This window comes from Pinus tabuliformis, chromosome 1_2 (genome assembly GCF_031772625.1).
Source record: "Pinus tabuliformis cultivar Carrire ecotype Pingquan chromosome 1_2, CPIR1, whole genome shotgun sequence".
In the NCBI taxonomy this organism is placed as follows: Eukaryota; Viridiplantae; Streptophyta; class Pinopsida; order Pinales; family Pinaceae; genus Pinus; species Pinus tabuliformis.
The window spans coordinates 1,144,283,159-1,144,295,621 of NC_142298.1; the positions used below are offsets into that span (position 1 = coordinate 1,144,283,159).

At 38.2% G+C, this 12,463-nt stretch overlaps 1 non-coding gene across 1 annotated transcript; it reads left to right on the forward strand.

Annotated features, from left to right (window-relative positions):
- Positions 1-11,965: 11,965 nt before the first annotated feature.
- TRNAV-CAC (transfer RNA valine (anticodon CAC)) lies at positions 11,966-12,039 on the forward strand. The gene has a single exon. It is a non-coding gene; the product is annotated as a tRNA-Val (tRNA).
- Positions 12,040-12,463: the final 424 nt, after the last annotated feature.

Here is a 12,463-nt window from a genome sequence, read left to right on the forward strand (position 1 = left end):
GAGGTATAGCGCGAATGGCATCGGTATTGTCACCTTTTTAAGGGAATCTAGTTCTCCCTTCACATTAAAATATGTCATGTATGTTTCAGGTTTGAAGAATAATTTGGTGTCAGTTTCCATGATGGAGGACCATGGATACGATGTGATATTTAGCAAGGGAAAGGATTTCCTTTGTCACATAACATCAGGACAGGTGAAGTGGATCGGGGTTCGGGTGAAGAACCTATATAAATTGGATGTAGAAGATTGTGATGTTTTGAGCACTAAAGCTAAGAAGGTGGAGACTCGAGACATTGGTGAGTTGTGGCATAGAAGATTGGGTCGCTTTCACCAGGAAGCTTTGAATATAATGCAGCAAGTTGTTACAAGACATCCTAAGGGTGCATTAGAGTAGAGAGACACATGCAAAGGGTGTACATTAGGGAAGTACACCAAATATTCCTTTCATGATAAATACAGTTGACGCAAGTGAACCTTGATAGAGTTTGCTCAGATGTGTGCGTACCATTCTCGATAGCATCCATGACCAAGCATAGGTATTATGTAATATTTTTTGATGATTTTGCTCGTAATTGTTGGATTTTCTTCATGCATAAAAAATATCACACGTTTGCTAAATTTTGTCAATTTAAATTACTTGTCAAGAAAGCTAATAGAATGAAAGTTAAATCTCTTAGAAATGATAATGGTGGAGAATATGTGTCAAATGAATTCAAGAAATTTTGGGCATTAGAAGGAATTTGATGAGAATTAATAAATCCTCATAACCCACAACAGAATGGGGTGGCTAAAAGGAAGAACATAAGTATTTAGGGAGTGGCATAGGTGATGTTACATGATCAGGGCCTATCATTTCACTTGTGTGCTGAAGCATGCAACACAACTGTTTATTGGCAGAATATAATCCCTCATCGAATTATCGGGATGAGTATACCAAAAGAAGCTTCTCTAGGTAAGAAACCAGATGTGACACACTTCAAGATATTTGGTTCATCATTATACTATCATGTTACCAAGGATGCACGGAAAATGCTAGAGCCAACAACTGAGTTGGGCATATTTGTGGGGTACATGGATACACCTCACAACTATCAGGTGTACCTGCCATCCAACATGATGACAGTGGTTCATAGAGATGTGAATTTCGATGAAGAGAAGGCCATGAGATGTTCCCTTTAGAGGGAGCTCCAGTTACATACAGAGGAGGACCTTTTAGCTCCAAAGGAGGAACCTCAAGATAATGTGGAGCAACCACATGCAGAGGAGTAGAGAGTGGAAGCACCCACTCATGTAAAGACTTCCAAACATGGAAGGAAGCACACCAGAGGTTGAAAAATTGATGCATGATGCTAGAGAGAATGTGGGAGCATCCAAAACACAACATAGGTAGAGGAGGTCACTAGATCGGTATACTGGCTACATGGATATGATGAGAGAGAGTGTAGCGATTGAGCCATCCTCATTTGAGGAATAATTGTAATAACCAGTCTGGTTTGATGTCATTGTTAAGGAGTATGACTCCATTATCAGACACAGTGTTTGGGGTGTGGTCCCAAGACCAACAAACAAGTCAGTAGTGAGTTCCAGATGGATTTACAAGGTAAAGCAAGTAGAAGATGGTAGTATGGAGAAACAGAAGGCTAGACTTTTGGCCACATGGTTCTCTTAGGTGGAAGGAATTGATTACGATGAGACCCTTGCTCCAGTAGCAAGGTACAAATCAATCAAATCTATTCTAGTACTCTCAACACATATGGGATGGAAGATACATTAGATGGATGTGAAGACAAAATTCCTTAACGACATGATTAAGGAATAGGTGTATATTGAGCAACCATAAGGATTTGAGACCTTCATCAGAGAGTCACATTTGTGCAGACTCAAGTGCATTCTATATGGACTGAATCAAGCACCCCGTGCTTGGTACACCATAATTAACAATTATTTCACTGGATTAGGTTTCACCAAAGTGAAGCAGGTGCGAACCTTTACCATATTGTGTTTGAATCTAAATTGTTGATTATAGTATTATATGTCGATGATTTGATTTTGAGAAGTGATGAGAAGTTGATAAAGTCTTGCAAAGAGGATCTTACAAGAAAATTCAAGATTAAGGACCTGGGGTTCATACATTATTTCCTTGGTATGGAAGTATGGAAAGGAGATGAGGAACCGTTTGTCTCTCAGGGAAAGTAAGCCAATGAGATACTGAAGAAGTTCCACATGGTGAGCAGCAAACCCATGGATATTCCTCTAGCAGGTAACTAGAGGAAGGAGGATGCTACTTCATGTGAAGTAGTGGAGGCTACTATTTATAGACAACTTGTGGGTTCACTTATGTATTTGGTGAAAAAGCGATCAGACATGTGTTTTACAATTAACTAGCTTAGTCAAGCCATGGTTAAGCCAACCAAACTTTATTGGAAGGTAGCTAAACATGTGTTGAGATACCGCATAGGCACCACTCAGTTTGGTCTTTGGTAGAGATAGACAGAGGGAGTGAAGATTCAAGGATTCACAGATGAAGATTGGATAGGGATCCCATCCAATAGGAAGAGAACATTAGGGGGAATCTTCAGTATTGGGTCAGCAATAGTTTCTTGGTATAGCGGGAAGTAGAGATCAGTTGTACTAAGTTCAACAGAAGCATAGTACATGGTTGCTAGTCAAGAATCTTTTGAAGCTATCTGGGTGAGGAATATACTTGTTCGGTTGTTTGGTCGGCAGATAGATCCTAGAATGATTTACTGTGACAATCAGAGTTGTATCAAACTCTCTAAGAATCAAGTTTTTCATGATCGGTCCAAGCATATCGACATCCTATATCACCTTCTATGAGATTGTATGCAGAGGAGAATCATGTTGTCGAAGTACATTCCTATAGAGGAGAAGGATGCAAATATTTTGACAAAGGCATTGTCAAGATGCAAATTCAAGTTTCACAGAGGCAGGATCGGGGTAGAAGATAATCCCTTTCTTGTTGAGAGTGAGTGTTGAAAAATACAACAAGATAATCCTAATTTAATTTTGTCCCTTAATTAAATTAGGAATTAAATTCTAATTCTAATTCTCATAGAAACTTGTAATAGTTAACTAAGGTTTTTTTTGTTTTGTAAATAAGATATTATATTACTTGGTAAACTGACAGATTACAAAAAAGGGTTGTGTGCAAAACAATCCATCACAAGACCCAGATGAAAATCTAGTGCTGGTCATAGCATAGGCTAAATTTACAGTACTATCCAGACAAAAGAAGGAGCATACTACAAAATTGAAGTAGAGAGGTACTCTCATTACAACATTTCAGAATTTGAGAAATTAGAAGCCGAGAAATGAGAAGAACTCCATATGGCAGCCGACCATCCAGATATTGTTATCCTCTGCGACAGACAAACTTTTGTGGAGGCATAAGAACATACACATGGGAGTAAAAATAGAGAAGGAAGCGTACACCTCCCCTACTTGGACCAGGGGTGGAGCCATGAGAGAACTTGAGGGATAGGAATGCAGGGGAAACCAGAGAGCGAGGGGAAAACTGAGGAGGGAAAAGGCAGTGAGAAGAATGAGAGGGAGAAGGGGGAGGGGTGAATTTATAGAAGCCAGGAGGAGGAGAGAGATCAAAAGGAGGGAGAGGGGATGAGAAGGGGAAGCATGTAGAGATCTGAGGAGGGGAGAAGGAGTAATGGTAGAGTAGAGAGGTGTAGTTTTTAACCCTGTACAAAAACTACCTGCATACAAATTCTAAAACACATAAAATAAACAATGCGAGAGCATAACACATAAAACACATATAAACAAAGATTTTCCCTGGATCCCAAAACTGGGACTCTCAGCTTGATTTTTCATTATGTTCCTTTCAATGTTACAATACATATTCATACATGTCGAAGCATCCAATACCATGGACCGAAAACCATCACGTCCAAAACCATGGACTGAAAACCATTGCATCCAAAAACATGTGCAAAAATCATGCACAAAACCAGATGTGGGTCCGCCCAACCTAACATAGGGTCCAAAACCAAAATTTTCCAGGGCACTGCCCCAGACCCCATAGAGTGGGGTTACCTGCACCCCTCAAACCCCTTGTGACCCCCCCCCCCCGCGTTATGCAATCAGCACAACACTAGATGGGCTAGTCATGTAAAGAATATAACACAACCAAACATTCTCCCACTTCTTGTTTTCTTTCCATAGGGGGTTGCAAGAGAGCTTAGTCATTTATCTAGCCCTGTAATGCCCATTGTTTCTCTACACCAAGAGAACTTCTCAAAGCTCATATATTTTGTCAATGCATCTGCAATATTCTTCAAAGTGTCCACGTTTACCAGCAACATCTTTTTGTCTTCTATCATATCCCTCACAAAGTGATACTGAACATCGATGTGCTTTGTATTTGAATGATATGCAGGGTTCTTTGCCAAGAAAATTGCACTTTGGCCGTCACAGTCTATCCTTATAGCTTCCTGTACTAACCCCATACTTGAACACAATCTCTGCAACCAAACTGCTTCCTTGCTTGCTGAGTGGCTACCATGTATTCTGCCTCTGTAGTTGATAGTGCCACTACAGATTGTTTCTTACTCATCCAACTGACTGGACCTCCAAATAAGCTAAACACATAGTAACATACCCACTTGTAGATCTTCTCTGATCGAGATGTCCAACCCAGTCTACATCAACAAAGCCATGAATATCCAACATTTTGTCCAACCCTGGTCTTCCTTGGTAGCACAAACCATATTCACTAGTGCCACGCAAATACCTGAAAACCCGCTTCACTACTATCCAATGCTCCTTTCCTGGTTTTGACATAAACCTACTCAATACTCCCATTGCATGTGCAATGTTTGGTCTAGTACAGACCATTTCATACATCAGGCTACTGACTGCATTTTCATATGGAACAGGGGACATGTCCTCTTCCTCTTCTTGTGTCTTGGGACACTGTTTAGCAGATAACTTTACACCTACAGGAATAGGCAGCTTCACCGGTTTACTATCCTGCATATTAAATCTTTGCAATATTGTCTCAACATACTTCCTCTGGTTTAACCAGAGCTTCCTCTTTGCCCGATCTCTTTTAATTTCCATGCCCAAAATATAGTTTGCAGCACCAAGATCTTTCATGTCGAATTTGGAGGACAATTGGGTCTTCAAATCCTGGATAATTTCTTTGTCATTTCCAACGAGCAACATATCATCCACATATAAGACCAAATAAATAACACGATCACCAATTAATTTAAAATACAAACAGTGATATGCTTTTCTTCTGGTGAAGCCAAGTCCCCATATAAATGTATCAAATTTCTGATACCACATCCTTGGTGGTTGTTTTAACCCATACAGGGACTTCTTTAACTTGCATACCAGTTCTTTCTTACCCTTCACCACAAAGCCTTAAGGTTGCTTCATGTAGATATCTTCTTCCAAATCATCGTGAAGAAATGTTGTCTTCACATCTATCTGTTCTACCTCAAAATCAAAAGTAGCAACAATAGATAAAAGTAATCTAATAGAAGCTACCTTGGAAACAGGAGAAAAATATCACCAAAATCAATTCCCAACACTTGGGAATAACCTTTTGCTATCAACCAAGCTTGTATTTCTCCACCTTTCCTTCTGCATTTGTCTTCTTCTTGAACACCCATTTTCTGCCAATGGGTTTCCTTCTAGCCGACAACTCCACCAGATCCCAAGCCTCATTTTTGTGCAGAGATTCCATTTCATCAACCATGGCCTCTTTCCAGGGTTTTCCATCCTCTGAATCTACTGCTTCCTCCACAGTTCTGGGATCATCATCAGTAACAGATAAAGAAAAATTTGAACAGAAAGCAGATGGACTATACCTTTCTAGCTGCCTTCTTTCTCGAACTGATCTTCTCACACCTAGAGTTTGTGGCTCTTCATCTTCTGATTCTTCCTCTGTTGTAGAGTCTGATTCTTCCTCCTTTAGCTCAAACTCTATCTTCTCAGGTTCCTTTGGTTGGACTTCATGTTTAATGACATATTTCACCTCTCTGAACACCACATCTCGGTTGTACACAACTTTCCTTGTTACTGGATTCCAAATCTTATAAACCTTTAAACCATCCTTATACCAATAAAGATGCACTTTTCAGATTTACTATCCAACTTGGTTCTTTTCTCCTTTGGAACATGTACATATGCATCACATCCAAATACCCTCAGATGTGAAAGAGAAGGTTTCTTACCTATCCATACCTCTTGTGGAGTCTTATCTTCCAATGCTGATGAAGGTGATCTATTGACCAGATAACATGCAATCTCCACCCCCTCTACCCAGAATTCTTGTCCTAACCTGGCACCATTGAGCATGCTTCTTGCCCTTTCCATCAACGTCTTGTTCATTTTTTTTCCAACTCCATTTTGCTGAGGTGTATATGGAGTAGTCTTCTACCATGCTATACCACACTTCTTACAGAATTCTTCAAATTCCTTACTACAAAACTCTCCACCGTTATCTGTCCTCAACTCGCCCGATTCTGCTTTCCATATACACAATTTGCACATAAATCAAAATCCAAAGAGCTATTACTCATACCTTCTACCATACCTTTACCATGAAGTATTCGAAGGCCCTTCTCTCTAATATGTCCAAGCCTTTGATGCCAGAGCATGGTCTTCTCTCCAGAGACCACTAGATTTTCTGCTCCACTTTTAGGAACCACAAAAATGTTGCATCCATCAATAACAATGCTACCTTGTAGCTTGTATAGAGTTCCAATCTAAAATCCCCCCATCAATACAAGTGCTACCCGAATCATTTTGCAGGTATCCTTCTCGAACACTGTTTTTACAACTGCATCATCCAACTTGCTTACAAAAATTAGATTTTTGGCCAATGCAGGAATATGTAGAACACCCGGAAGTGTTCTAACCCTTCCACCTTGCAACTTCAACTTTACTTTTCTGCGACCAACGATTCTAGCCTTCCTGTCATCCCCCAAGAAGACATCACCACCATCATATTTCTCATACTCGCAGAACCACTCTCTATGGGGAGTGAAGTGAAAGGATGCACCTAAGTCAATCAACCATGCCTCATGATCTACATGTGTACTTGAAGAAGCCAAGTACACATCCCCACCTTCATCTGAGGTGGCTTTCGCCTCTACAGAAGGAGAATCATCAGATCCATTTCTTTTGTCAGGAGCTTTAGATTTACAATCCCTTTTATAGTGCCCTTCCTTTCCGCATTTCCAACACACCACCTTTATAGGTTTTCCTGGAGATTTAGATCTCCCACTCGATGACTTATTTTTGTTTCAGTTCTGGGACCATCCTCGTACAGACAAGGCATCACCATTCTGGCTCTCCATATTTTTTCGTCTCATCTCCTCCGTTAGAAAGGATGAGACTATTTCATCAAACTGCAAGGCAGTTGCATGGGTACCTATTGCAACAACCAGACTATTCCACGAATCTGGTAGAGAACACAACAAACTGATGCACTTATCTTCATCTGAAATTATAATATCAACAGATAATAACTCACTTACCATAGTATTAAATGCGTTAAGATTTTTTGTCACCAAGTCTCCATCTTTCATCCTCAAGTTATACAACTTTTCTGTAGGAAGATTTTATTCACCAGAGACTTAGACTGGTACAAAGTCCCTAATTTGTCCCACAAAGCCTTCATCGTAGCTTCCCCTGATACGTTCAACAATACTAAATTTGAGACACACAATTGTATTATGCTCTTAGCCTTCCGATCCAACTTCTTCCATTCTTCATCGGACACCCCCATTAATTTAGTACCTGGATCTACCATGACCCACTGATCTTTATCCACCAACAAATCATCCATCTTGAGTTTCCATAACTCAAAACTCTGACCATTAAATTTCTCGATCTCTATCTTTCCACTGCTCGCCATCCTCTTTCACCACCAGAATTCATCCCACATATCTCCCACTGAATAGGGTCTACCATAGGTCCGAGCGAAACCCCTCAGCAACAAAGGCGCTCCCTTGAAGCCAAAACAGCTTTGATACCAAATGTAGGTTTTAACCCCGTACATAAATTACCTGCATACGAATTCTAAAACACATAAAATAAATAATGCGAGAGCATAACACATAAAACACATATACACAGATATTTTCCCCTGGATCCCGAAACCGGGACTACCAGCTTGATTTTTCATTATGTTCCTTTCAATGTTACAATACATATTTATACATGTCAAAGCATCCAGATGGGTCGATGGGTGAATCTTTCCAGACAATATCCATTGGTTCATTGTCAGGAGTGGTAACAACTGCATCATCCAACTTTCTTTTCTTACTTTTCCTTTTGATGACAACTTTGTTATCTTTCTTCTCAATCTGGGGTCCAAATTCTCTTCTCAGGTGAAAATTTGAATCACTCTGTGTTCCTTGAATGAGAGAAATTGTGATTTGCATGTACAAGCCGACAAAGCCATTCAAAACCAATAAAGAAATATAATTCATAATCACTATGTTTTTGGTAATTTGTTGAGTTTTCTCCTAACTGTTGCAATACCATGGAGTCTTCATCCTTTGCTTCTCTTCGTTTCCAAGATCACATTTTTTCTTTGTAGAGCTTCCATGACTAGATCATCTAATGTGTTGAAATTGCATTGAACCCCCTCACTCAATTGTTGTGCTTGTTTCAAACTAAATTACCTAGAGCAGCTGCATTTTTCACAAAGTGTTGTAACTCTTCCTTTCAATTCTTTGAAAATTGTTGCAAATTTACAAGTCTTTAAGTTTTTCTGAAAATGTATGCATTCATCATTTTTATGTAAAGCTTGTTTCCTATTTTTCATCATCAAAGGTTTTTAAAATATCACCACTCCTCCACTGTTTTATAAAACAAGTTGTTTCAAAACCCTAAATTATTCACTACTGCAAAATGAAGAAACATGTCAACTCTAGAAGAGAAGAAGCACAAGGTATGTGTTATTGTTCATTTTGAGCCACAATATATCATAGTCATTAAAGCATACCTAGCCATCAAAGTGGATTTTTTGTAGGTAGGTTGTTTAAGGTTTTGTGAAAAGATTCAAGGATACAATTTGCAGGTGACTAAGGAATTTTCCAAGGGTTTTGATCGATTGTAGGCAAAGGTTGAAGCACTCACTTTTCCAGTCACAACCCAATGAATAGTTGAGGCCACTAAGATCCCTTTAAATGGTCAGGAATAGTTTAAGGGTATGGAGTTAGATTCAATTTATTTCAAATATTGTTCGAAAATACAATACCAGGAGGGGTATGGGTCAGCTGTTCCAAGGAGCTATCTACATGACCACCATAGTAAAATGTTGGAAGTAATTCCAAAGGTATTTCACTTGTGAAGGGAGGCTCAGTAAAGTTTACCAGTATCATATAACACTCCCAATGCATTTTACAATAAAAGAACCTTTGAATCTTGCTTACTACTTATTTAGGAGTCTTTGCAAAATGGTTGATATAGTTCAAGCCAAAGGGAGTCCTATTCAACCTAGTCTATTTTATTTCTCATTAATTAAACTGCTAGTGTTAAAGGAACTTGATAAGAAAGAGAAGTCATGGAAATACTTTTTGATCTCTTGAGGGTGGATGACACAACCTTTTGTTAGCCAAAGGTATATGAAAAATACCCCATTAGCTTGCAATTAAAGAAGCCTCACTTGTATTAGATAGTTCGGTAAAAAATCCTTTGACTAAAATCAAATTATTTGACAAAATAAGTGCTAAAAAGCTTCACTTCTCACCTAAGGCGGAAAAGGTGGCTAGGGGACTGAGAACAAGGGCTTCAACCAAAATATTTCCTATATATTCTTCACCTGTTCAAGCTGTTGAAATATCAAAAAGTGCCCATAGAGAAATTGAAGTTGATAAAAGGGATAAAAAAATCAAAGACCTACTAGACCAGTTGGACAAATCTCACCTAAAAATAGCTTATTTGCAACAAGAAAATAGAGAGCTAAGGCAAAAAGTATCACAAGAAACTACCCACCCCAGTGAAAAAGAACCATCAAAGAAGCATTGGCACATGTTGTGAAGGACAAAAGCAAGCAAAAAACAGATGTTGAAGATGTGTAGGTGACACTTGAGTAGTCAAGAAGACCTAGGACTAGGTCTGTTGCCAAAATAAAAATGAAAATGGAGGAGATTATTCAACCAGAATAGAAAATGGCATTTGATGAGTAGAAGGAGTTTGAAAAATTGTTGGAACAACTTGAAGGAGTTCAACAACAAGTAGATTGGCTAGCAGAAAAAGATCACAAGGATAAATTGAGTTTGTTTAAACAATTAGAAGTTGTTGAACATGTACTTGAAAAAGCTAAATACAAGTTGAAGTGGACCTTTCCTCTACATAGGAAAGTGAGAAGTTTGTATGTCCAAAACTTGGTTTTGATGAGGAGGCTTAGATTAGTGAAGCAACAACTTACTGAGTGTTGACATGGCGAATTTTTGCTATACCAACAAAGGGGAACTAACCCGATCACAAACCTCAATTAGGTCTGCTTTCGTTTGGGATGGCTAGCTCCAACGGGTTTTAAAGGATCTCGTAAACTATTAAAGGTGTCGAGAGATTGCTTCCTTGAGGAAGACTTCAATTAAATCAACAAAAAGAAACAGCCAACCTATATGAATTATATCGTATCTATGCTAATTCTAACTACTCTAATCTATCCTGCAGGAGCATAACAAAAGGAGGTTAAACATCATATATAGATCCCAAGTCCAAATGAATCAATTATTGATCCACATAAGAACAAGGTTGTATTAAATCCTAATTGCAATCCAATTACTTATACAAGAATACACATTCCTTTCCATACAAATAACATTTGCAACTGATGTTTAACAATGTTTCGAATCAACAAACTTTCATGAGTTAAGCGTGCTATTGAATTATATTCGAATAACCATGAACTGTATGTTATCAATATGCACAAAGCATAACACATTTATCTTTATCCACAGTTGCATTTTTCATGATCTTTTCCTTTCTTTATTCACTTTGTTGATACTCCTACAGTGATTGATATTTAACTCGTCAACATAGCTCCACCTCCTAACATTGACACATCAGCTAACAGGTCAACGACATATTAGTGGCTCTAATGGACATGGTATCAACCTGGCTACCAAAATGCCGATTGTCTTGGTTTTTTTGTGTGTGTATACGATGGCATCCCCAGTTCAATTTTTTGACATTTTCAAACCAAACTTAGCCAAGGGAACATATCTATTATGATTGGATGATATTTTTGTAAAACAATAATAATGACTTAATTTAGTTTGATCTCGTTTTTGACAGTTTTGATCCTCTCTTGAGATATCTGATTAGAATTTTGAACTCTCATATTTTTGATAATCATACTCTCACTTTAAACTTTATATTATTAATAGAAACGTTTTTTACCAGCGTAAAAAAATACAATATATTTATTTATATATTGAAAATCAAATTAAATAAGGAAAAATGACCATCATAAAAAAATTAAAAAATGAAGTAGAATGTTTAACCTTTCTTTTTCACACACGAAAAAATGAACACACACTAACCACACTCAAAGTTTTAGGAGCCCTGCATCCAGCCCGTGCGCAACCAAATATTTAAAATTAACTGCGGGCATCCTTGCGTTGTTACAAAAGGGTCGCATCATTTAAAAACAGTCCCCTTTGGTTCACATGCAGAACTGTCAGATCTCTCTTTATATACACTACACAAAAAATTAGAAGACAAAAATTAGCTACTAGGGTTTAATGTCCAAAGCATCTCTGATCTAGTGCAGTCTATTAACCAGGGTTCAGTTTTCCAGTTATGAACATGGAATTTATTTTAGCCTTTTTTTTATCTCGAAACATACAACTTAATTTTAATGTTATTGTGTTTGACAAAGAAAGGATTGAAAAAAAAAAATTGGTCAAGAACAAACTAAAGTGATAACACCAGCAACCAAACAGTTAATACAGTTGCCTGGGTGGTGTAGTTTGTTATCACATTAGTCTCACACACTAAAGGTCCCCAGTTCAAACCTGGGCTCAGACAAATTAATTTCATTTCTGTTGAGGTCTCTCCATTCGACTCGACCTCCCCTCCGGGAAGATTACTTTTTTATTTATTTACAGCTAAGGGTCCCCAGTTCGAACCTGGGCTCACACAATTGATTCAACTTAATTTCCCGTTGAGGTCTCTAGTTCGACCCCTTCTGTCATGCCCCAATTCTTTTTCCCTTAAATTGGCCGAGTGCGGCACCGCCTAAGTTAATAACTTGTTCCTTCGTTAATTAACTTTACGAACTATGCCTTAACAATTCATAGTAAACATGAATTACATATTATTAATGTGCGGAAACCATCAACAATATAAAGATAATAATACAACTCGACAATAATATAAAAGAACGATCTTTTATTATATAATGAGAGTTTACATGACCGGGAGCCGCGCTCTACCGGCGTTAATAAAATGA